This window comes from Nothobranchius furzeri, chromosome 4, assembly GCF_043380555.1.
Source record: "Nothobranchius furzeri strain GRZ-AD chromosome 4, NfurGRZ-RIMD1, whole genome shotgun sequence".
Classification (NCBI taxonomy): domain Eukaryota; kingdom Metazoa; phylum Chordata; class Actinopteri; order Cyprinodontiformes; family Nothobranchiidae; genus Nothobranchius; species Nothobranchius furzeri.
In genome coordinates this window covers 30,530,635-30,556,236 of record NC_091744.1, presented here as the reverse complement: position 1 = coordinate 30,556,236, position 25,602 = coordinate 30,530,635, and positions in this window count along the sequence as shown.

Here is a 25,602-nt window from a genome sequence, read left to right as displayed (position 1 = left end):
GCCCCGAGGAGCGTCTTGCCACATGTCAACAATGGGTCTGACTGAGGGCCTCCAGGAGAGAAGCCCAAGCAAGACGCGCCCCGTGGAGCGTCTTGCCACATGTCAACACTGGGTCTGACTGAGCGCCTCCAGGAGAGAGGCCCAAGCAAGACGCGCCCCGAGGAGCGTCTTGCCACATGTCAACAATGGGTCTGACTGAGGGCCTCCAGGAGAGAAGCCCAAGCAAGACGCGCTTCGTGGAGCGTCTTGCCACATGTCAACACTGGGTCTTATTGAGGGCCTTCTGGAGAGAGGCCCAAGCAATACGCGCCCCGAGGAGTGTCTTGCCACATGTCAACAATGGGTCTTACTGAGGGCCTCCAGGAGAGAGGCCCAAGCAAGATGCGCCCGGAGGAGCGTCTTGCCACATGTCAACACTGGGTCTGACAGAGGGCCTCCAGGAGAGAGGCCCAAGCAAGACGCGCCCCGAGGAGCGTCTTGCCACATGTCACCTCTGGTTCTGACTGAGCGCCTCCAGGAGAGAGGCCCAAGCAAGACGCGCCCCGAGGAGCGTCTTGCCACATGTCAACAATGGGTCTGACTGAGGGCCTCCAGGAGAGAAGCCCAAGCAAGACGCGCCCCGTGGAGCGTCTTGACACATGTCAACACTGGGTCTGACAGAGGGCCTCCAGGAGAGGGGCCCAAGCAAGACGCGCCCCGAGGAGTGTCTTGCCACATGTCACCAATGGGTCTGACTGAGCGCCTCCGGGAGAGAGGCCCAAGCAAGACGCGCCCCGAGGAGCGTCAGGCCACATGTCACTACTCAGTCTGACTGAGCGCCTCCAGGAGAGAGGCCCAAGCAAGACGCGCCCCGAGGAGCGTCTTGCCACGTGTCAACACTGGGTCTGATTGAGGGCCTTCTGGAGAGAGGCCCAAGCAAGACGCACCACGAGGAGCGTCTTGCCACATGTCAACAATGGGTCTTACTGAGGGCCTCCAGGAGAGAAGCCCAAGCAAGACGCGCCTCGAGGAGCTTCTTGCCACATGTCAGCACTCGGTCTGACTGAGCGCCTCCAGGAGAGAAGCCAAAGCAAGACGCGCCCCGAGGAGCTTCTTGCCACGTGTCACCACTGAGTCTGACTGAGCGCCTCCAGGAGAGAGGCCCAAGCAAGACGCGCCCCGAGGAGCGTCTTGCCACGTGTCACCACTGGGTCTGATTGAGCGCCTCCAGGAGAGAGGCCCCAGCAAGACCGGTCAGGCCTGCAGTGTACACATCAGAGACATGATGTTCTTTCACAGAACTGAGGTTGTTCATTACTAAATGACTTTTACAGGAATATTGTTATTATACTATTCAACAGGTTGATCATAATAATGTGTATTAAACCCACAACCTAGCACTGAGGACAGAGGGACTTTATTTAAATTAGTACTTAATGGAAACGATTCATAATGATACACAAGAGCCATGTCATACATTCAGCCTAGGAATAGTAGCATTGTGCACTATTAAAAATATACACATCAATTGCTCGAATCCCATTGTTGCAAAGTAAAACTCTAATAAAACTCTAGTCTGACATCAACAGAGAAGACTTAGTGTATGCACTACAAATACAGCATTAGGATTTCTAGTGGACCGTCCACCTTGTGAACCATCAGAGGCTTATGACGCAACATATCTTCCAGTTGCTATTAGACAAGTTATAATTCTCGACCATTTTTCGGAACTGGTTTCTTGGGTCCGTGAGTAAATGCCAAATGAGATGATAGTCCTTAAGTAAGTTCCTTGCGATCCCATGTCACGCTCTTGCCCATCAGCCGGTGAACGCTGAGACGGAACTCGATGAGAGCGATGTATTTTTTAAGTGCTCCGAATGTACTTCTAACAAGCGTGCGATTCACTTCGTGAGTAAACTGCAGCTGCAGCTGATTCAAACAGTCGAGCCAACTTTCTACATCACAATGTTCGTTTTGTAGTTAGTCGAGTTACCTTTTGTGTGGCGCATGCACGGGTCGTTAGCGTCCAGCTCCCAGCTTAGAGAGTCCTGTATTGACACAGACGTCAATACATCTCGATGTCATGCAACACACAAAGTCTGTCGCATACAGGTGGGTTAACACATGTACGATACCTTTTGTGTGGCGCATGCACGGGTCGTTAGCGTCCAGCTCCCGGCTTATAGAGAGTCCTGTATTGACACAGACGTCAATACATCTCGATGTCATGCAACACACAAAGTCTGTCGCATACAGGTGGGTTAACACACATGTACGATGTGTGCGATGGCACGCCCAGTTTACAATGGGACACGACGATGATCATTGTTAACCAAACTCTTGTTTCTCACGACAGGTGGTAGCGTTGTCTCCTGCACCTGGTCTTCGTGCACAGAGGGTGCTGTAATGTGCTCGTCATAGTCGCGATCGTTGTCACTCGAATCCGTTGTTCTCACGACAGGTGGTAGCGTTGTCTCCTGCATGTTGTCTTCGCGTGCGGCAAGCGTTGTGCTGTGCTCGTTATAATGGTTGTCTTCGTACAAAGGGGGTGTTGAATACTCCTTCGCGAGTAGTGTAGGAGGTGGTGTGATGGGACGTATCTCAGAGGCGTTATGTGAGCGTACCACCATGGCCTGAGCAACTGCGACTACTGAGAGTACACCCAGTACAGACAGCGAGATCATTTTTTTTACTTGGGTGTTGTACGTGTGGGTACAGCCGCTTTAATGGCAGTGAGAGCAAGTGGTCAAATGTATTTATAGGTCACTAGCAGAAACTAAGGCACGTGGTCAGAGTGTAATCGTAACCACCGTAGCTCTTGTCATAATTTAATTAACATAGAAATCAGAAACGGGCATGTCAGGATAGACATCGCGAGTGATAATGCGGCCAGTATCTGTGTGCGCTTGAGAGCACCTTGTTGTTCTACTGTGGTGCCCACGCCGCCGGGTCTGTAAATGTCATCGACCTTCTTTATATACGCATACGCTAAAGACCGTATATTCTCTATGGATTTGAACACGTCCTTTGTTTTGCGTAACACTTGAGCTGTCTCGAGCGTGATTTTGTGAGTGTACGCCAGTGTTTCGCGTGCACCGAGGTCCGAAAGGGCGTGCGCTACAACTATTAACCTTGGTTTTGGAGTGTGGCGAAACGCTCGCTCCGCTGTAATGGGCAGATGCAATGTTATCACCTGGTACGTTTCGTTAGTCGGGTCGTAACACACCGGTCCGTGACACGGACCGTCACATTGTATGGGGCACAGTAAGGACAACACGCCGCCGACCGTGACTTCGCACTCGACCGCGGTGGTGTTGTCGATTTGCAAAGGATCACATACGCCTCTACAGTCGCAATGAGGCACATTGTAGTCGACGCGACTGTCGGTCACCATAGCTTTCGTCAGCCAACACACTCGATTGCCCTTCGAAACATCGGCGATCAACGTGAGCGTAGAGGTCGCTGTCGCTTTACTGTACGCCAGGATATCCGTGTGTGAGTGCACGCTCGACGTCGATTGACAACCGGTCATGTCAGACCTGATCAGACCTTCCGAACACATGACCATTAGTTGTTGTGCGGCCGAGAGTATCGCGATCATACCGTTGAGATGTGTAGAAAGCGCGTACACGCCAGCCTTCCACGTTTCCAAAGTTTCCAGCAATCTAGAGGGACTTGTCTTAGCGCGCACGGCTGTGCTGAATTTGCGTTGGGTAGACACAACGGCTTCTACCTCGTTTAGGATCTTGTGGGCTCATGTACTCGTGGTAGGCCAAGACGTGTATAGTCGAGCGCGGTGACGCCCCGAACACTTGACCCGGTTTTGTTGTGGCGATATGCGTGTCCAGTAATGCGGCAAAGTCCGCGTGTCTAGCGTGTATTGATTTTACAGCTCGCTCATACCCCAACAGTACGGTCCGTAGAAGTTCGTTCACTTGTTTCCATGCGCTCGTGGAACACAGGACATCGCAACCTCTGTGATAATCAAGTAAAGCGTCACACACCAGCTGCTTGCACGTTGTAAATACAATCGGTAGTAACTTCTTACTCCACTCTATGTTGAACTCGTATAGTATGTATATGGGCGGTTGCGGCGGTTTGCGCATTTTCTATCTACCCCTCGCTAATATGACTCTGTGGTCTGTCTCCTGAGATGGTGCGGTTGGAACTTGCGAGAGTGCACTATGGACGGTCGGCGTTTCCATTTCGTCAACTGTGCCATTTTCAGCCGCTGGCAAACGGCCGTCGACGGTCGATGCGAGACACCAACATAACGTTAGACCGCGACCCTCATGCCAGTTTTCTGTAGTACTGGTTGTAGTTTCTGGTGCACACTCGATACGCCATTACGATCACAATTACGTTGATTAATAAATCCAGTGTTGTAGCGACTGCAGCCAGCACCGTCGCGCAACCCGTGTCGGTGTTATCTCTCGATACTTTCGTTGGTATTCAAGCGTATGCAGAATCTACGGATCTGGTGAAGTTGCTTGTCACTAGCTTGCGCACGTTTGATATGGCACTTTGCGCGAGACTCACACAACCTGCAGTGGCGACCGTCGCGTCAGTGCAAAGTTTTTCCGATATATCGCTCGCAACATCGTTTGTCATTTGCTGTACACTGCGCACACTGGCCGCGAGGTTGCGGAGAGGGTCTTCGTTACGAGCTACTCTGGTAGCGCCGTGGTTGATGAGGACGATCATCTTTAGCAATAGTTCATCTCGAAGCGCAACGATGGTGAGGGCGACGGGTTGGCCGGTTCCGCCTTCAGGCCACTCGGTTGCCGCTAGATTGCCCAATGCCACACACACAGACGAACCCTGTACACACTCAATGACCCGTGTGCGATCGTTGATTTCTGCTAGTACGTTTGCTAGGTCTACGTGCTTCCACGGATCGGGCGTGGGCACGCGCTTGTTTTTAGAGGCGTTTTCGCGCAGCCTCTACCCTGCACGACCGCTCGTGGCCGCACTAGCTATATTTATCTTTATTTGTTTCACACACACACACACACACACACACACACACACACACACACACACACACACACACACACACACACACACACACACACACACACACACACACGCACGCACGCACACACGCACGCACGCACACACACACACACACACACACACAGGCCCTTGCGTGCAAACCCCGGTCAGGCCTGCAGTGTACACATCAGAGACATGATGTGCTTTCACAGAACTGAGGTTGTTCATTACTAAATGACTTTTACAGGAATATTGTTATTATACTATTCAACAGGTTGATCATAATAATGTGTATTAAACCCACAACCTAGCACTGAGGACAGAGGGACTTTATTTAAATTAGTACTTAATGGAAACGATACATAATGATACATAAGAGCCATGTCATACATTCAGCCTAGGAATAGTAGCATTGTGCATTATTAAAAATATACAGATCAATTGCTCGAATCCCATTGTTGCAAAGTAAAACTCTAATAAAACTCTAGTCTGACATCAACAGAGAAGACTTAGTGTATGTACTACAAATACAGCATTAGGATTTCGAGTGGACCGTGCACCTTGTGAACCATCAGAGGCTTATGACGCAACATATCTTCCAGGTGCTATTAGACAAGTTATAATTCTCGACCATTTTTCGGAACTGGTTTCTTGGGTCCGTGAGTAAATGCCAAATGAGATGATAGTCCTTAAGTAAGTTCCTGGCGATCCCATGTCACGCTCTTGCCCATCAGCCGGTGAATGCTGAGACGGAACTCGATGAGAGCGATGTATTTTTTAAGTGCTCCGAATGTACTTCTAACAAGCGTGCGATTCACTTCGTGAGTAAACCGCAGCTGCAGCTGATTCAAACAGTTGAGCCAACATTCTACATCACAATATGCGTTTTGTAGTTAGTCGAGTTACCTTTTGTGTGGCGCATGCACGGGTCGTTAGCGTCCAGCTCCCAGCTTAGAGAGTCCTGTATTGACACAGACGTCAATACATCTCGATGTAATGCAACACACAAAGTCTGTCGCATACAGGTGGGTTAACACATGTACGATACCTTTTGTGTGGCGCATGCACGGGTCGTTAGCGTCCAGCTCCTGGCTTATAGAGAGTCCTGTATTGACACAGACGTCAATACATCTCGATGTCATGCAACACACAAAGTCTGTCGCATACAGGTGGGTTAACACACATGTACGATGTGTGCAATGGCGCGCCCGTTTACAATGGGACACGACGATGATCATTGTTAACCAAACTCTTGTTTCTCACGACAGGTGGTAGCGTTGTCTCCTGCACTTGGTCTTCGTGCACAGAGGGTGTTGTAATGTGCTCGTCATAGTCGCGATCGTTGTCACTCGAATCCGTTGTTCTCACGACAGGTGGTAGCGCTGTCTCCTGCATGTTGTCTTCGCGTGCGGCAAGCGTTGTGCTGTGCTCGTTATAATGGTTGTCTTCGTACAAAGGGGGTGTTGAATACTCCTTCGCGAGTAGTCTAGGAGGTGGTGTGATGGAACGTATCTCAGAGGCGTTATGTGAGCGTACCACCATGGCCTGAGCAACTGCGACTACTGAGAGTACACCCAGTACAGACAGCGAGATCAATTTTTTTTCTTGGGTGTTGTACGTGTGGGTACAGCCGCTTTAATGGCAGTGAGAGCAAGTGGGCAAATGTATTTATAGGTCACTAGCAGAAACTAAGGCACGTGGTCAGAGTGTAATCGTAACCACCTAAAGTAGCTCTTGTCATAATTTAATATACATAGAAATCAGAAACGGGTATGTCAGGATAGACATCGCGAGTGATAATGCGGCCAGTATCTGTGTGCGCTTGAGAGCAGCTTGTTGTTCTACTGTGGTGCCCACGCCGCCGGGTCTGTAAATGTCATCGACCTTCTTTATATACGCATACGCTAAAGACCGTATATTCTCTATGGATTTGAACACGTCCTTTGTTTCGCGTAACGCTTGAGCTGTCTCGAGCGTGATGTTGTGAGTGTACACCAGTGTTTCGCGTGCACCGAGGTCCGAAAAGGCGTGCGCTACAACTATTAACCTTGGTTTGGGAGTGTGGCGAAACGCTCGCTCCGCTGTAATGGGCAGATGCAATGTTATCACCTGGTACGTTTCGTTAGTCGGGTCGTAACACACCGGTCCGTCACACGGACCGTCACATTGTATGGGGCTTATACTATTCAACAGGTTGATCATAATAATGTGTATTAAACCCACAACCTAGCACTGAGGACAGAGGGACTTTATTTAAATTAGTACTTAATGGAAACGATGCATAATGATACATAAGAGCCATGTCATACATTCAGCCTAGGAATAGTAGCATTGTGCACTATTAAAAATATACACATCAATTGCTCGAATCCCATTGTTGCAAAGTAAAACTCTAATAAAACTCTAGTCTGACATCAACAGAGAAGACTTAGTGTATGTACTACAAATACAGCATTAGGATTTCGAGTGGACCGTGCACCTGGTGAACCATCAGAGGCTTATGACGCAACATATCTTCCAGTTCTGACTGAGCGCCTCCAGGAGAGAGGCCCAAGCAAGACCCGCCCCGAGGAGCGTCTTGCCACATGTCACTACTCGGTCTAACTGAGCGCCTCCAGGAGAGAGGTCCAAGCAAGACACGCCCCGAGGAGCGTCTTGCCACATGTCACTACTCGGTCTGACTGAGCGCCTCCAGGAGGGAGGTCCAAGCAAGACGCGCCCCGAGGAGCGTCTTGCCACATGTCACTACTCGGTCTGACTGAGCGCCTCCAGGAGAGAGGCCCAAGCAAGACGTGCCCCGAGGAGCGTCTTGCCACATGTCAACAATGGGTCTGACTGAGGGCCTCCAGGAGAGAAGCCCAAGCAAGACGCGCCCCGAGGAGCGTCTTGCCACATTTCAACACTGGGTCTAACTGAGGGCCCCCAGGAGAGAGGCCCAAATAAGACGCGCCCCGAGGAGCGTTTTGCCACATGTCAACACTGGGTCTGACTGAGGGCCTCCAGGAGAGAAGCCCAAGCAAGATGCGCCCCGAGGAGCGTCTTGCCACATGTCAGCACTCGGTCTGACTGAGCGCCTCCAGGAAGGAGGCCCAAGCAAGACGCGCCCCGAGGAGCGTCTTGCCACATGTCAACACTGGGTCTGACTGAGCGCCTCCAGGAGAGAGGCCCAAGCAAGACGCGCCCCGAGGAGCGTCTTGCCACATGTGAACACTGGGTCTGACTGAGCGCCTCCAGGAGAGAGGCCAAAGCAAGACGCTCCCCGAGGAGCGTCTTGACACATGTCTCCTCTGGGTCTGACTGAGCGCCTCCAGGAGAGAGGCCCAAGCAAGACGTGCCCCGAGGAGCATCTTGCCACATGTCAACACTGGGTCTGACTGAGTGCCTCCATGAGAGAAGCCCCAGCAAGACGCACCCCGAGGAGCGTCTTGCCACATGTCAACACTGGGTCTGACTGAGCAGCTCCAGGAGAGAGGCCCAAGCAAGACGCGCCCCGAGGAGCGTCTTGCCACATGTCAACACTGGGTCTGACTGAGCGCCTCCAGGAGAGAGGCCCGAGGAGCGTCTTGCCACATGTCACCTCTGGGTCTGACTGAGCGCCTCCAGGAGAGAGGCGCAAGCAAGAAACGCCCGAGGAGCGTCTTGACACATGTCAACACTGGGTCTGACTGAGCGCCTCCAGGAGAGAGGCCCCAGCAAGACGCGCCCCGAGGAGCGCGTCTTGCCACATGTCACTACTCGGTCTGACTGAGCGCCTCCAGGAGAGAGGTCCAAGCAACACACGCCCCGAGGAGCATCTTGCCACATGTAAACACTGGGTCTGACTGAGTGCCTCCATGAGAGAAGGCCCAGCAAGACGCGCCTCGAGGAGCGTCTTGCCACATGTCACTACTCGGTCTGACTGAGCGCCTCCAGGAGAGAGGCCCAAGCAAGACGTGCCCCGAGGAGCGTCTTGCCACATGTCAACAATGGGTCTGACTGAGGGCCTCCAGGAGAGAAGCCCAAGCAAGAAGCGCCCCGAGGAGCGTCTTGCCACATGTCAACACTGGGTCTGACTGAGCGCCTCCAGGAGAGAGTCCCAAGCAAGACACGACCCAAGGAGCGTCTTGACACATGTCAACACTGGGTCTGACTGAGGGCCTCCATGAGAGAGGCCCAAGCAATACGCGCCCCGAGGAGCGTCTTGCCACATGTCAACAATGGGTCTGACTGAGGGCCTCCAGGAGAGAAGCCAAAGCAAGACGCGCCCCGAGGAGCTTCTTTCCAGATGTCAACAATGGGTCTTACTGTGGGCCTCCATGAGAGAAGCCCAAGCAAGACGCGCCCCGAGGAGTGTCTTGCCACATGTCAACACTGTGTCTGACTGAGCGCCTCCAGGAGAGAGGCCCAAGCAAGACGCGCCCCGAGGAGCGTCTTGCCACGTGTCAACACTGGGTCTGACTTAGCGCCTCCAGGAGAGAGGCCCAAGCAAGATGCGCCCCGAGGAGCGTCTTGCCAAGTGTCACCACTGGGTCTGACTGAGCTCCTCCAGGAGAGAGGCCCAAGCAAGACGCGCCCAGAGGAGCGTCTTGCCACGTGTCACCACTGGGTCTGATTGAGCACCTCCAGGAGAGAGGCCCCAGCAAGACGCGCCCCGAGGAGCGTCTTGCCTTATGTCGGCACTCGGTCTGACTGAGCGCTTCCAGGAGAGAGGCCCAAGCAAGACGCGCCCCGAGGAGCGTCTTGCCACATGTCAACAATGGGTCTGACTGAGGGCCTCCAGGAGAAAAGCCCAAGCAAGATGCGCCCAGAGGAGCATCTTGCCACATGTCAACACTGGGTCTGACTGAGCGCCTCCAGGAGAGAGACCCAAGCAAGACATGCCCCGAGGAGCGTCTTGACATATGTCAACACTGGGTCGGACTGAGGGCCTCCATGAGAGAAGCCCAAGCAAGACGCGCCCCGAGGAGAGTCTTGCCACATGTCAACACTCGGTCTGACAGAGGGCATTCAGGAGAGAGGCCCAAGCAATACGCGCCCCGAGGAGCGTCTTGCCACATGTCACCACTGGGTCTGAATGAGCGCCTCCAGGAGAGAGGCCCAACCAAGACGCGCCCCGAGGAGTGTCTTGCCACATGCCAACACTGGGTCTGACTGAGCGCCTCCAGGAGAGAGGCCCAAGCAAGACGCGCCCCGAGGAGCGTCTTGCCAAGTGTCAACACTGGGTCTGACTGAGCGCCTCCAGGAGAGAGGCCCAAGCAAGATGTGCCCCGAGGAGCGTCTTTCCACGTGTCACCACTGGGTCTGACTGAGCGCCTCCAGGAGAAGGGCCCAAGCAAGACGCGCCCCGAGGAGCGTCTTGCCACATGTCAACACTGGGTCTGACTGAGCGCCTCCAGGAGAGAGGCCCAAGCAAGACGCGCCCCGAGGAGCGTCTTGCCACATGTCAACACTGGGTCTGACTGAGCGCCTCCAGGAGAGATGCCCAAGCAAGATGCGCCCCGAGGAGAGTCTTGCGACATGTCACTACTCGGTCTAACTGAGCACCTCCAGGACAGAGGTCCAAGCAAGACGCAGACCGAGTAGTGACATGTGGCAAGACGCTCCTCGGGGCGCGTCTTGCTTGGGCCTCTCTCCTGGAGGCGCTCAGTTAGACCGAGTAGTGACATGTCGCAAGACGCTCCTCGGGGCGCGTCTTGCTTGGGCCTCTCTCATGGAGGCCCTCTGTCAGACCCAGTGTTGACATGTGGCAAGACGCTCCTCGGGGCGCATGTTGCTTGGGCCTCTCTCCTGGAGGCGCTCAGTCAGAACCAGAGGTCACATGTGGCAACACGCTCCTCGGGGTGCGTCTTGCTTGGGCCTCTCTCCTGCAGGCCCTCTGTCAGACCCAGTGTTGACATGTGGCAAAACGCTCCTCCGGGCGCATCTTGCTTGGGCCTCTCTCCTGGAGGCGCTCAGTCAGACCGAGTGCTGACATGTGGCAAGACACTCCTCGGGGCGCGTCTTGCTTGGGCCTCTCTCATGGAGGCCCTCTGTCAGACCCAGTGTTGACATGTGTCAAGACGCTCCTCGGGGCACGTCTTGCTTTGGCCTCTCTCCTGGAGGCGCTCAGTCAGACCGAGTGCTGACATGTGGCAAGAAGCTCCTCGGGGCGCGTCTTGCTTGGGCGTCTCTCCTGGAGGCCCTCAGTAATTCCCATTGTTGACATGTGGCAAGACGCTCCTCGGGGCGCGTCTTGCTTGGGCCTCTCTCCTGGAGGCGCTCAGTCAGACTGAGTAGTGACATGTGGCCTGACGCTCCTCGGGGTGCGTGTTGCTTGGGACTCTCTCCTGGAGGCGCTCAGTCAGACCAAGTGGTGACATGTGGCAAGACACTCCTCGGGGCGCGTCTTGCTTGGGCCTCTCTCCTGGAGGCCCTCTGTCATACCCAGTGTTGACATGTGTCAAGACGCTCCTCGGGGCGCTTCTTGCTTGGGCTTCTCTCCTGGAGGCCCTCAGTCAGACCCATATTTGGCATGTGGCAAGACGCTCCTCGGGGCGCGTCTTGCTTGGGCCTCTCTCCTGGAGGCGCTCAGTCAGACCGAGTGCTGACATGTGGCAAGACGCTCCTCGGGGCGCGTGTTGCTTGGGCTTCTCTCCTGGAGGCCCTCAGTCAGACCCATTGTTGACATGTGGCAAGACGCTCCTCGGGGCGCGTCTTGCTTGGGCCTCTCTCCTGGAGGCGCTCAGTCAGACCGAGTGCTGACAAGTGGCAAGACACTCCTCGGGGCGCGTCTTGCTTGGGCTTCTCTCCTGGAGGCCCTCAGTCAGACCCATTGTTGACATGTGGCAAGACGCTCCTCGGGGCGCGTCTTGCTTGGGCCTCTCTCCTGGAGGCCCTCTGTCAGACCCAGTGTTGACATGTGGCAAGTCACTCCTCGGGGCGCGTCTTGCTTGGGCCTCTCTCATGGAGGCCCTCTGTCAGACCCAGTGTTGACATGTGTCAAGACGCTCCTCGGGGCACGTCTTGCTTGGGCCTCTCTCGTGGAGGCCCTCTGTCAGACCCAGTGTTGACATGTGTCAAGAAGCTCCTCGGGGCGCGTCTTGCTTGGGCTTCTCTCCTGGAGGCCCTCAGTAATTCCCATTGTTGACATGTGGCAAGACGCTCCTCGGGGCGCGTCTTGCTTGGGCCTCTCTCCTGGAGGCCCTCTGTCAGACCCAGTGTTGACATGTGGCAAGTCACTCCTCGGGGCGCGTCTTGCTTGGGCCTCTCTCATGGAGGCCCTCTGTCAGACCCAGTGTTGACATGTGTCAAGACGCTCCTCGGGGCACGTCTTGCTTGGGCCTCTCTCGTGGAGGCCCTCTGTCAGACCCAGTGTTGACATGTGTCAAGAAGCTCCTCGGGGCGCGTCTTGCTTGGGCTTCTCTCCTGGAGGCCCTCAGTAATTCCCATTGTTGACATGTGGCAAGACGCTCCTCGGGGCGCGTCTTGCTTGGGCCTCTCTCCTGGAGGCGCTCAGTCAGACTGAGTAGTGACATGTGGCCTGACTATCCTCGGGGCACGTCTTGCTTGGGCCTCTCTCCTGGAGGCGCTCAGTCAGAACCAGTGGTGACATGTGGCAAGACACTCCTCGGGGCGCGTCTTGCTTGGGCCTCTCTCGTGGAGGCCCTCTGTCAGACCCAGTGTTGACATGTGTCAAGAAGCTCCTCGGGGCGCGTCTTGCTTGGGCTTCTCTCCTGGAGGCCCACAGTTAGACCCAGTGTTGGCATGTGGCAAGACGCTCCTCAGGGCGCGTCTTGGTTGGGCCTCTCTCCTGGAGGCGCTCAGTCAGACCCAGTGGTGACATGTGGCAAGACGCTCCTCAGGGCGCGTATTGCTTGGGCCTCTCTCCTGGATGCTCTCTGTCAGACCGAGTGTTGACATGTGGCAAGACTCTCCTCGGGGCGCGTCTCTCTTGGGCTTCTCTCATGGAGGCCCTCAGTCAGACCCAGTGTTGACATGTGTCAAGACGCTCCTCGGGGCGTGTCTTGCTTGGGCTTCTCTCCTGGAGGCCCTCAGTCAGACCCATTGTTGACATGTGGCAAGACGCTCCTCGGGGCACGTCTTGCTTGGGCTTCTCTCCTGGAGGCGCTCAAACAGACCGAGTAGTGACATGTGGCAAGACGCTCCTCGTGGCGCGTCTTGCTTGGACTTCTCTCCCGGAGGCCCTCAGTAAGAACCATTGTTGACATGTGGCAAGACGCTCCTCGGGACGCTTCTTGCTTGGGCCTCTCTCCAGAAGGCCCTCAATCAGACCCAGTGTTGACACGTGGCAAGACGCTCCTCGGGGCGCGTCTTGCTTGGGCCTCTCTCCTGGAGGCGCTCAGTCAGACTGAGTAGTGACATGTGGCCTGACTATCCTCGGGGCACGTCTTGCTTGGGCCTCTCTCCTGGAGGCGCTCAGTCAGACCCAGTGGTGACATGTGGCAAGACACTCCTCGGGGCGCGTCTTGCTTGGGCCTCTCTCGTGGAGGCCCTCTGTCAGACCCAGTGTTGACATGTGTCAAGAAGCTCCTCGGGGCGCGTCTTGCTTGGGCTTCTCTCCTGGAGGCCCACAGTCAGACCCAGTGTTGGCATGTGGCAAGACGCTCCTCAGGGCGCGTCTTGGTTGGGCCTCTCTCCTGGAGGCGCTCAGTCAGACCCAGTGGTGACATGTGGCAAGACGCTCCTCGGGGCGCGTATTGCTTGGGCCTCTCTCCTGGATGCTCTCTGTCAGACCGAGTGTTGACATGTGGCAAGACTCTCCTCGGGGCGCGTCTCTCTTGGGCTTCTCTCATGGAGGCCCTCAGTCAGACCCAGTGTTGACATGTGTCAAGACGCTCCTCGGGGCGTGTCTTGCTTGGGCCTCTCTCCGAGAGGCGCTCAGTCAGACCCAGTGTTGACATGTGGCAAGACGCTCCTCGGGGCGCATCTTGCTGGGGCTTCTCTCATGGAGGCACTCAGTCAGACCCAGTGTTGACATGTGGCAAGACACTCCTCGGGGCGCGTCTTGCTTGGACCTCTCTCATGGAGGCCCTCTGTCAGAGCCAGTGTTGACATGTGTCAAGACGCTCCTCGGGGCGCGTCTTGCTTTGGCCTCTCTCCTGGAGGCCCTCTGTCAGACCCAGTGTTGACATGTTTCAAGACGCTCCTCGGGGCGCGTCTTGCTTGGGCTTCTCTCCTGGAGGCCCTCAGTCATACCCATTGTTGACATGTGGCAAGACGCTCCTCGGTAAGCGTCTTGCTTTGGCCTCTCTCCTGGAGGCGCTCAGTCAGACCGAGTGCTGAAATGTGGCAAGACGCTCCTCGGGCCGCGTGTTGCTTGGGCTTCTCTCCTGGAGGCCCTCAGTCAGACCCATTGTTGACATGTTGCAAGACGCTCCTTTGGGCGCGTCTTGCTTTGGCCTCTCTCCTGGAGGCCCTCTGTCAGACCCAGTGTTGACATGTTTCAAGACGCTCCTCTCTCCTGGAGGCGCTCAGTCAGACCGAGTGCTGACATGTGGAAAGACGCTCCTCGGGGCGCGTCTTGCTTGGGCTTCTCTCCTGGAGGCGCTCAGAAAGACCCAGTGTTGACATGTGACAAGACGCTCCTCGGGGCGCGTCTTGCTTGGGCCTCTCTCCTGGAGGCGCTCAGTCAGACCCAGTGGTGACATGTGGCAAGACACTCCTCGGGGCGCGTATTGCTTGGGCCTCTCTCCTGGATGCTCTCTGTCAGACCGAGTGTTGACATGTGGCAAGACTCTCCTCGGGGCGCGTCTCTCTTGGGCTTCTCTCATGGAGGCCCTCAGTCAGACCCAGTGTTGACATGATTCAAGACGCTCCTCGGGGCGTGTCTTGCTTGGGCCTCTCTCCTAGAGGCGCTCAGTCAGACCCAGTGTTGACATGTGGCAAGACGCTCCTCGGGGCACGTCTTGCTTGGGCTTCTCTCCTGGAGGCCCTCAGTCAGACCCATTGTTGACATGTGGCAAGACGCTCCTCGGGGCACGTCTTGCTTGGGCTTCTCTCCTGGAGGCGCTCAAACAGACCGAGTAGTGACATGTGGCAAGACGCTCCTCGGGGCGCGTCTTGCTGGGGCTTCTCTCATGGAGGCACTCAGTCAGACCCAGTGTTGACATGTGGCAAGACACTCCTCGGGGCGCGTCTTGCTTGGACCTCTCTCCCTGAGGCGCTCTGTCAGACCTAGTGTTGACATTTGGCAAGACACTCCTCGGGGCGCGTCTTGCTTGGGCCTCTCTCATGGAGGCCCTCTGTCAGACCCAGTGTTGACATGTGTCAAGACGCTCCTCGGGGGGCGTCTTGCTTTGGCCTCTCTCCTGGAGGCGCTCAGTCAGACCGAGTGCTGACATGTGGAAAGAAGCTCCTCGGGGCGCGTCTTGCTTGGGCTTCTCTGCTGGAGGCCCTCAGTAAGAACCATTGTTGACATGTGGCAAGAAGCTCCTCGGGGCGCGTCTTGCTTGGGCTTCTCTCCTGGAGGCCCTCAGTAAGACCCATTGTTGACATGTGGCAAGACGCTCCTCGGGGCGCGTCTTGCTTGGGCCTCTCTCCTGGAGGCGCTCAGTCACACTGAGTAGTGACATGTGGCCTGACGCTCCTCGGGGCGCGTGTTGCTTGGGCCTCTCTCCTGGAGGCGCTCAGTCAGACCCAGTGGTGACATGTGGCAAGACACTCCTCGGGGCACGTCTTGCTTGGGCCTCTCTCCTGGAGGCCCTCTGTCAGACCCAGTGTTGACATGTGTCAAGACGCTCCTCGGGGCGCGTCTTGCTTGGGCTTCTCTCCTGGAGGCCCTCAGTCAGACCCATTATTGACATGTGGCAAGACGCTCCTCGGGGCGCGTCTTGCTTGGGCCTCTCTCCTGGAGGCGCTCAGTCAGAACCAGAGGTGACATGTGGCAAGACGCTCCTCGGGGCGCGTCTTGCTTGGGCCTCTCTCCTGGAGGCCCTCTTTCAGACCCAGTGTTGACATGTGGCAAGACGCTCCTCCGGGCTCAACTTGCTTGGGCCTCTCTCCTGGAGGCCCTCAGTCAGACCCATTGTTGACATGTGGCAAGACGCTCCTCGGGGCGCGTCTTGCTTGGGCCTCTCTCCTGGAGGCGCTCAGTCAGACCGAGTGCTGACATAAGGCAAGACGCTCCTCGGGGCGCGTCTTGCTGGGGCCTCTCTCCTGGAGGCGCTCAGTCAGACCCAGTGCTGACATGTGGCAAGACGCTCCTCGGGGCGCGTCTTGCTTTGGCCTCTCTCCTGGAGGCGCTCAGTCAGACTGAGTAGTGACATGTGGCCTGACGCTCCTCGGGGCGCGTCTTGCTTGGGCCTCTCTCCTGGAGGCGCTCAGTCAGACCCAGTGGTGACATGTGGCAAGACACTCCTCGGGGCGCGTCTTGCTTGGGCCTCTCTCCTGGAGGCCCTCTGTCAGACCCAGTGTTGACATGTGTCAAGACGCTCCTCGGGGCGCGTCTTGCTTGGGCCTCTCTCCTGGAGGTGCTCAGTCAGACCCAGTGGTGACACGTGGGAAGACGCTCCTCGGGGCGCGTCTTGCTTGGCCCTCTCTCCTGGAGGCGCTCAGTCAGACCCAGTGTTGACACGTGGCAAGACGCTCCTCGGGGCGCGTCTTGCTTGGGCTTCTCTCATGGAGGCCCTCAGTCCGACCCAGTGTTGACATGTGTCAAGACGCTCCTCGGGGCGTGTCCTGCTTGGGCCTCTCTCCTGGAGGCGCTCAGTCAGACCCAGTGCTGACATGTGGTAGGACGCTCCTCCAGGTGCGTCTTGCTTGGGCCTCTCTCCTGGAGGCGCTCAGTCAGACCCAGTGTTCACATGTGGCAAGACTCTCCTCGGGGCGCGTCTTGCTTGGGCCTCTCTCCTGGAGGCGCTCAGTCAGACCGAGTGCTGACATGTGGCAAGACGCTCCTCGGGGCCCAAGCAAGATGTGCCCCGAGGAGCGTCTTGCCACATGTCAACAATGGGTGTCACTATGGGCCTCCAGGAGAGAAGCCCAAGCAAGAAGCGCCCCGAGGAGCGTCTTGCCACATGTCAACACTGGGTCTGACTGAGCGCCTCCAGGAGAGAGGCCCAAGCAAGACATGCCCCGAGGAGCGTCGTGACACATGTAAACACTGGGTCTGACTGAGGGCCTCCAAGAGAGAAGCCCAAGCAAGACGCGCCCCGAGGAGAGTCTTGCCACATGTCAACACTGGGTCTGACAGAGGGCATCCAGGATAGAGGCCCAAGCAATACGCGCCCCGAGGAGCGTCTTGCCACATGTCAGCACTCGGTCTGACTGAGCGCCTCCAGGAGAGAGGCCCAAGCAAGACGCGCCCCGAGGAGAGTCTTGCCACATGTGAACACTGGGTCTGACTGAGCGCCTCCAGGAGAGAGGCCCAAGCAAGACGCGCCTGGAGGAGCGTCTTTCCACATGTCAGCACTGGGTCTGACTGAGCGCCTCCAGGAGAGAGGCCCAAGCAGGACACGCCCCGAGGAGCGTCTTGACACATGTCAACACTGGGTCGGACTGAGGGCCTCCATGAGAGAAGCCCAAGCAAAACGCGCCCCGAGGAGAGTCTTGCCACATGTCAACACTCGGTCTGACAGAGGGCATTCAGGAGAGAGGCCCAAGCAATACGCGCCCCGAGGAGCGTCTTTCCACGTGTCACCACTGGGTCTGACTGAGCGCCTCCAGGAGAGAGGCCCAAGCAAGACGCACCCCGAGGAGCGTCTTGCCACATGTGAACACTGGGTCTGACTGAGCGCCTCCAGGAGAGAGGCCCAAGCAAGACGCGCCCGGAGGAGCGTCTTGCCACATGTGAACACTGGGTCTGACTGAGCGCCTCCAGGAGAGAGGCCCAAGCAAGACGTGCCCCGAGGAGCGTCTTGCCACATGTCAACACTGGGTCTGACTGAGTGCCTCCATGAGAGAAGCCCCAGCAAGACGCGCCCCGAGGAGCATCTTGCCACATGTCAACACTGGGTCTGACTGAGAACCTCCAGGAGAGAGGCCCAAGCAAGACGCGCCCCGAGGAGCGTCTTGCAACATGTCAACACTGGGTCTGACTGAGCGCCTCCAGGAGAGAGGCCCAAGCAAGACGCGCCCCGAGGAGCGTCTTGTCACATGTCACTACTCGGTCTGACGGAGCACCTCCAGGAGAGAGGCCCAAGCAAGACGTGCCCCGAGGAGCGTCTTGCCACATGTCAACAATGGGTCTGACTGAGGGCCTCCAGGAGAGAAGCCCAAGCAAGAAGCGCCCCGAGGAGCGTCTTGCCACATGTCAACACTGGGTCTGACTGAGCGCCTCCAGGAGAGAGGCCCAAGCAAGACACGCCCGAGGAGCGTCGTGACACATGTAAACACTGGGTCTGACTGAGGGCCTCCATGAGAGAAGCCCAAGCAAGACGCGCCCCGAGGAGAGTCTTGCCACATGTCAACACTGGGTCTGACAGAGGGCATCCAGGATAGAGGCCCAAGCAATACGCGCCCCGAGGAGCGTCTTGCCACATGTCAGCACTCGGTCTGACTGAGCGCCTCCAGAAGAGAGGCCCAAGCAAGACGCGCCCCGAGGAGAGTCTTGCCACATGTGAACACTGGGTCTGACTGAGCGCCTCCAGGAGAGAGGCCCAAGCAAGACGCGCCTGGAGGAGCGTCTTTCCACATGTCAGCACTGGGTCTGACTGAGCGCCTCCAGGATAGAGGCCCAAGCAGGACACGCCCCGAGGAGCGTCTTGAAACATGTCAACACTGGGTCAGACTGAGGGCCTCCATGAGAGAAGCCCAAGCAAAACGCGCCCCGAGGAGAGTCTTGCCACATGTCAACACTCGGTCTGACAGAGGGCATTCAGGAGAGAGGCCCAAGCAATACGCGCCCCGAGGAGCGTCTTTCCACGTGTCACCACTGGGTCTGACTGAGCACCTCCAGGAGAGAGGCCCAAGCAAGACGCACCCCGAGGAGCGTCTTGCCACATGTGAACACTGGGTCTGACTGAGCGCCTCCAGGAGAGAGGCCCAAGCAAGACGCGCCCGGAGGAGCGTCTTGCCACATGTCAGCACTCGGTCTGACTGAGCGCCTCCATGAGAGAGGCCCAAGCAAGACGCGCCCCGAGGAGCATCTTGACACATGTCTCCTCTGGGTCTGACTGAGCGCCTCCAGGAGAGAGGCCCAAGCAAGACGTGCCCCGAGGAGCGTCTTGCCACATGTCAACACTGGGTCTGACTGAGTGCCTCCATGAGAGAAGCCCCAGCAAGACGCGCCCCGAGGAGCATCTTGCCACATGTCAACACTGGGTCTGACTGAGAACCTCCAGGAGAGAGGCCCAAGCAAGACATGCCCCGAGGAGCGTCTTGCCACTTGTCAACACTGGGTCTGACTGAGTGCCTCCAGGAGAGAGGCCCAAGCAAGACGCGCCCCGAGGAGCGTCTTGTCACATGTCACTACTCGGTCTGACTGAGCGCCTCCAGGAGAGAGGCCCAAGCAAGACACGCCCCGAGGAGCGTCTTGACACGTCAACACTGGGTCTGACTGAGGGCCTCCATGAGAGAAGCCCAAGCAAGACGCGCCCCGAGGAGAGTCTTGCCACATGTCAACACTGGGTCTGACAGAGGGCATCCAGGAGAGAGGCCCAAGCAAGACTCGCCCCGAGGAGCGTCTTGCCACATGTCAACAATGGGTCTGACTGAGGGCCTCCAGGAGAGAATCCCAAGCAAGACGCGCCCCGAGGAGCTTCTTGCCACATGTCAGCACTCGGTCTGACTGAGCGCCTCCAGGAGAGAGGCCCAAGCAAGACGCGCCCCGAGGAGCGTCTTGACACATGTCAACACTGGGTCTGACAGAGGGCATCCAGGAGAGAGGCCCAAGCAAGACTCGCCCCGAGGAGCGTCTTGCCACATGTCAACAATGGGTCTGACTGAGGGCCTCCAGGAGAGAATCCCAAGCAAGACGCGCCCCGAGGAGCTTCTTGCCACATGTCAGCACTCGGTCTGACTGAGCGCCTCCAGGAGAGAGGCCCAAGCAAGACGCGCCCCGAGGAGCGTCTTGACACATGTCAACACTGGGTCTGACAGAGGGCCTCCATGAGAGAGGCCCAAGCAAGACGCGCCCAGAGGAGTGTCTTGCCACATGTCAACACTGGGTCTGACTGAGCGCCTCCAGGAGAGAGGCCCAAGCAAGACGCGCCCCGAGGAGCGTCTTGCCACGTGTCACCACTGGGTCTGACTGAGCTCCTCCAGGAGAGAGGCCCAAGCAAGACGCGCCCCGAGGAGCGTCTTTCCACGTGTCACCACTGGGTCTGATTGAGCACCTCCAGGAGAGAGGCCCCAGCAAGACGCGCCCCGAGGAGCGTCTTGCCTTATGTCAGCACTCGGTCTGACTGAGCGCCTCCAGGAGAGAGGTCCAAGCAAGACGCGCCCCGAGGAGCGTCTTGCCACATGTCACTACTCGGTCAGACTGAGCGCCTCCAGGAGAGAGGCCCAAGCAAGACGTGCCCCGAGGAGCGTCTTGCCACATGTCAACAATGGGTCGGACTGAGGGCCTCCAGGAGAGAAGCCCAAGCAAGACGCGCCCCGAGGAGCGTCTTGCCACATGTCAACACTGGGTCTAACTGAGGGCCTCCAGGAGAGAAGCCCAAGCAAGACGCACCCCGAGGAGCGTCTTGCCACATGTCACCTCTGGTTCTGACTGAGCGCCTCCAGGAGAGAGGCCCAAGCAAGACGCGCCCCGAGGAGCGTCTTGCCACATGTCAATAATGGGTCTGACTGAGGGCCTCCAGGAGAGAAGCCCAAGCAAGACGCGCCCCGAGGAGCGTCTTGACACATGTCAACACTGGGTCTGACAGAGGGCCTCCAGGAGAGAGGCCCAAGCAAGACGTGCCCCGAGGAGTGTCTTGCCACATGTCACCACTGGGTCTGACTGAGCGCCTCCAGGAGAGAGGCCCAAGCAACACGCGCCCCGAGGAGCGTCAGGCCACATGTCACTACTCAGTCTGACTGAGCGCCTCCAGGAGAGAGGCCCAAGCAAGACGCGCCCCGAGGAGCGTCTTGCCACATGTCAACAATGGGTCTTACTGAGGGCCTCCAGGAGAGAAGCCCAAGCAAGACGCGCCCCGAGGAGCTTCTTGCCACATGTCAGCACTCGGTCTGACTGAGCGCCTCCAGGAGAGAGGCCAAAGCAAGACGCGCCCCGAGGAGCGTCTTGACACATGTCAACACTGGGTCTGACAGAGGGCCTCCATGAGAGAGGCCCAAGCAAAACGCGCCCCGAGGAGTGTCTTGCCACATGTCAACACTGGGTCTGACAGAGGGCCTCCAGGAGAGAGGCCCAAGCAAGACGCGCCCCGAGGAGTGTCTTGCCACATGTCACCACTTGGTCTGACTGAGCGCCTCCAGGAGAGAGGCCCAAGCAACACGCGCCCCGAGGAGCGTCAGGCCACATGTCACTACTCAGTCTGACTGAGCGCCTCCAGGAGAGAGGCCCAAGCAAGACGCGCCCCGAGGAGCGTCTTGCCACATGTCACTACTCGGTCAGACTGAGCGCCTCCAGGAGAGAGGCCCAAGCAAGACGCGCCCCGAGGAGCGTCTTTCCACGTGTCACCACTGGGTCTGACTGAGCGCCTCCAGGAGAGAGGCCCAAGCAAGACGCGCCCCGAGGAGCGTCTTGCCACATGTCAACACTGGGTCTGACTGAGCGCCTCCAGGAGAGAGGCCCAAGCAAGACGCGCCCCGAGGAGCGTCTTGCCACATGTCAACACTGGGTCTGAATGAGCGCCTCCAGGAGAGAGGCCCAAGCAAGACGCGCCCCGAGCAGCGTCTTGCCACATGTCAACAATGGGTCTGACTGAGGGCCTCCAGGAGAGAGGCCCAAGCAAGATGCACCCGAAGGACCGTCTTGCCACATGTCACCACTGGGTCTGACTGAGCGCCTCCAGGAGAGAGGCCCAAGCAAGACGTGCCCCGAGGATCGTCAGGCCACATGTCACTACTCAGTCTGACTGAGCGCCTCCAGGAGAGAGGCCCAAGGAAGACGCGCCCCAAGGAGCGTCTTGCCACATGTCAGCACTCGGTCTGACTGAGCGCCTACAGGAGAGAGGCCCAAGCAAGACGCGCCCCGAGGAGCGTCTTGCCACATGCCAACAATGGATCTGACTGAGGGCCTCCAGGAGAGAAGCCCAAGCAAGACGCGCCCCGAGGAGCGTCTTGACACATGTCAACACTGGGTATGACAGAGGGCCTCCAGGAGAGAGGCCCAAGCAAGACGCGCCCCGAGGAGTGTCTTGCCACATGTCACCACTTGGTCTGACTGAGCGCCTCCAGGAGAGAGGCCCAAGCAACACGCGCCCCGAGGAGCGTCAGGCCACATGTCACTACTCAGTCTGACTGAGCGCCTCCAGGAGAGAGGCCCAAGCAAGACGCGCCCCGAGGAGCGTCTTGCTACATGTCAACAATGGGTCTTACTGAGGGCCTCCAGGAGAGAAGCCCAAGCAAGACGCGCCCCGAGGAGCTTCTTGCCACATGTCAGCACTCGGTCTGACTGAGCGCCTCCAGGAGAGAGGCCAAAGCAAGACGCGCCCCGAGGAGCGTCTTGACACATGTCAACACTGGGTCTGACAGAGGGCCTCCATGAGAGAGGCCCAAGCAAGACGCGCCCCGAGGAGTGTCTTGCCACATGTCAACACTGGGTCTGACAGAGGGCCTCCAGGAGAGAGGCCCAAGCAAGATGCGCCCCGAGGATTGTCTTGCCACATGTCACCACTTGGTCTGACTGAGCGCCTCCAGGAGAGAGGCCCAAGCAACACGCGCCCCGAGGAGCGTCAGGCCACATGTCACTACTCAGTCTGACTGAGCGCCTCCAGGAGAGAGGCCCAAGCAAGACGCGCCCCGAGGAGCGTCTTGCCACGTGTCAACACTGGGTCTGATTGAGGGCCTTCTGGAGAGAGGCCCAAGCAAGACGCGTCCCGAGGAGCGTCTTGCCACATGTCAACAATGGTTCTTACTGAGGGCCTCCGGGAGAGAAGTCCAAGCAAGACGCGCCCCGAGGAGCTTCTTGCCACATGTCAGCACTCGGTCTGACTGAGTGCCTCCAGGAGAGAGGCCAAAGCAAGACGCCCCCCGAGGAGCGTCTTGACACATGTCAACACTGGGTCTGACAGAGGGCCTCCATGAGAGAGGCCCAAGCAAGAAGCGCCCCGAGGAGCGTCTTGCCACATGTCACTACTCGGTCTTACTGAGCGCCTCAGGGAGAGAGGTCCAAGCAAGACGCGCCCCGAGGAGCGTCTTGCCACATGTCAACACTGGGTCTGACTGAGTAACTCCATGAGAGAAGCCCCAGCAAGACGCGCCCAGAGGAGCGTCTTGCCACATGTCACTACTCGGTCTGTTTGAGCGCCTCCAGGAGAGAGGCCCAAGCAAGACGTGCCCCGAGGAGCGTCTTGCCACATGTCAACAATGGGTCTGACTGAGGGCCTCCAGGAGAGAAGCCCAAGCAAGACGCGCCCCGAGGAGCGTCTTGCCACATGTCAACACTGGGTCTGACTGAGCGCCTCCAGGAGAGAGGCCCAAGCAAGACACGCCCCGAGGAGCGTCTTGACACATGTCAACACTGGGTCTGACTGAGGGCCTCCATGAGAGAAGCCCAAGCAAGACGCGCCCCGAGGAGAGTCTTGCCACATGTCAACACTCGGTCTGACAGAGGGCATCCAGGAGAGAGGCCCAAGCAATATGCGCCCCGAGGAACGTCTTGCCACTTAAACCCACAACCTAGCACTGAGGACAGAGGGACTTTATTTAAATTAGTACTTAATGGAAACGATACATAATGATACATAAGAGCCATGTCACACATTCAGCCTAGGAATAGTAGCATTGTGCACTATTAAAAATATACACATCAATTGCTCGAATCCCATTGTTGCAAAGTAAAACTCTAATAAAACTCTAGTCTGACATCAACAGAGAAGACTTAGTGTATGTACTACAAATACAGCATTAGGATTTAGAGTGGACCGTGCACCTTGTGAACCATCAGAGGCTTATGACGCAACATATCTTCCAGTTGCTATTAGACAAGTTATAATTCTCGACCATTTTTCGGAACTGGTTTCTTGGGTCCGTGAGTAAATGCCATTAGTACTTAATGGAAACGATACATAATGATACATAAGAGCCATGTCGTACATTCAGCCTAGGAATAGTAGCATTGTGCACTATTAAAAATATACACATCAATTGCTCGAATCCCATTGTTGCAAAGTAAAACTCTAATAAAACTCTAGTCCGACATCAACAGAGAAGACTTAGTGTATGTACTACAAATACAGCATTAGGATTTCGAGTGGACCGTGCACCTTGTGAACCATCAGAGGCTTATGACGCAACATATCTTCCAGTTGCTATTAGACAAGTTATAATTCTCGACCATTTTTCGGAACTGGTTTCTTGGGTCCGTGAGTAAATGCCAAATGAGATGATAGTCCTTAAGTAAGTTCCTGGCGATCCCATGTCACGCTCTTGCCCATCAGCCGGTGAACGCTGAGACGGAACTCGATGAGAGCGATGTATTTTTAAGTGTTCCGAATGTACTTCTAACAAGCGTGCGATTCACTTTGTGAGTAAACCGCAGCTGCAGCTGATTCAAACAGTCGAGCCAACTTTCTACATCACAATATGCGTTTTGTAGTTAGTCGAGTTACCTTTTGTGTGGCGCATGCACGGGTCGTTATCGTCCAGCTCCCAGCTTAGAGAGTCCTGTATTGACACAGACGTCAATACATCTCGATGTCATGCAACACACAAAGTCTGTCGCATACAGGTGGGTTAACACATGTACGATACCTTTTGTGTGGCGCATGCACGGGTTGTTAGCGTCCAGCTCCCAGCTTAGAGAGTCCTGTATTGACACAGACGTCAATACATCTCGATGTCATGCAACACACAAAGTCTGTCGCATACAGGTGGGTTAGCACATGTACGATACCTTTTGTGTGGCGCATGCACGGGTCGTTAGCGTCCAGCTCCCGGCTTATAGAGAGTCCTGTATTGACACAGACGTCAATACATCTCGATGTCATGCAACACACAAAGTCTGTCGCATACAGGTGGGTTAACCCACATGTACGATGTGTGCGATGGCACGCCCAGTTTACAATGGGACACGACGATGATCATTGTTAACCAAACTCTTGTTTCTCACGACAGGTGGTAGCGTTGTCTCCTGCACCTGGTCTTCGTGCACAGAGGGTGCTGTAATGTGCTCGTCATAGTCGCGATCGTTGTCACTCGAATCCGTTGTTCTCACGACAGGTGGTAGCGTTGTCTCCTGCATGTTGTCTTCACGTGCGGCAAGCGTTGTGCTGTGCTCGTTATAATGGTTGTCTTCGTACAAAGGGGGTGTTGAATACTCCTTCGCGAGTAGTGTAGGAGGTGGTGTGATGGGACGTATCTCAGAGGCGTTATGTGAGCGTACCACCATGGCCTGAGCAACTGCGACTACTGAGAGTACACCCAGTACAGACAGCGAGATCTTTTTTTTTCTTGGGTGTTGTACGTGTGGGTACAGCCGCTTTAATGGCAGTGAGAGCAAGTGGGCAAATGTATTTATAGGTCACTAGCAGAAACTAAGGCACGTGGTCAGAGTGTAATCGTAACCACCGTAGCTCTTGTCATAATTTAATATACATAGAAATC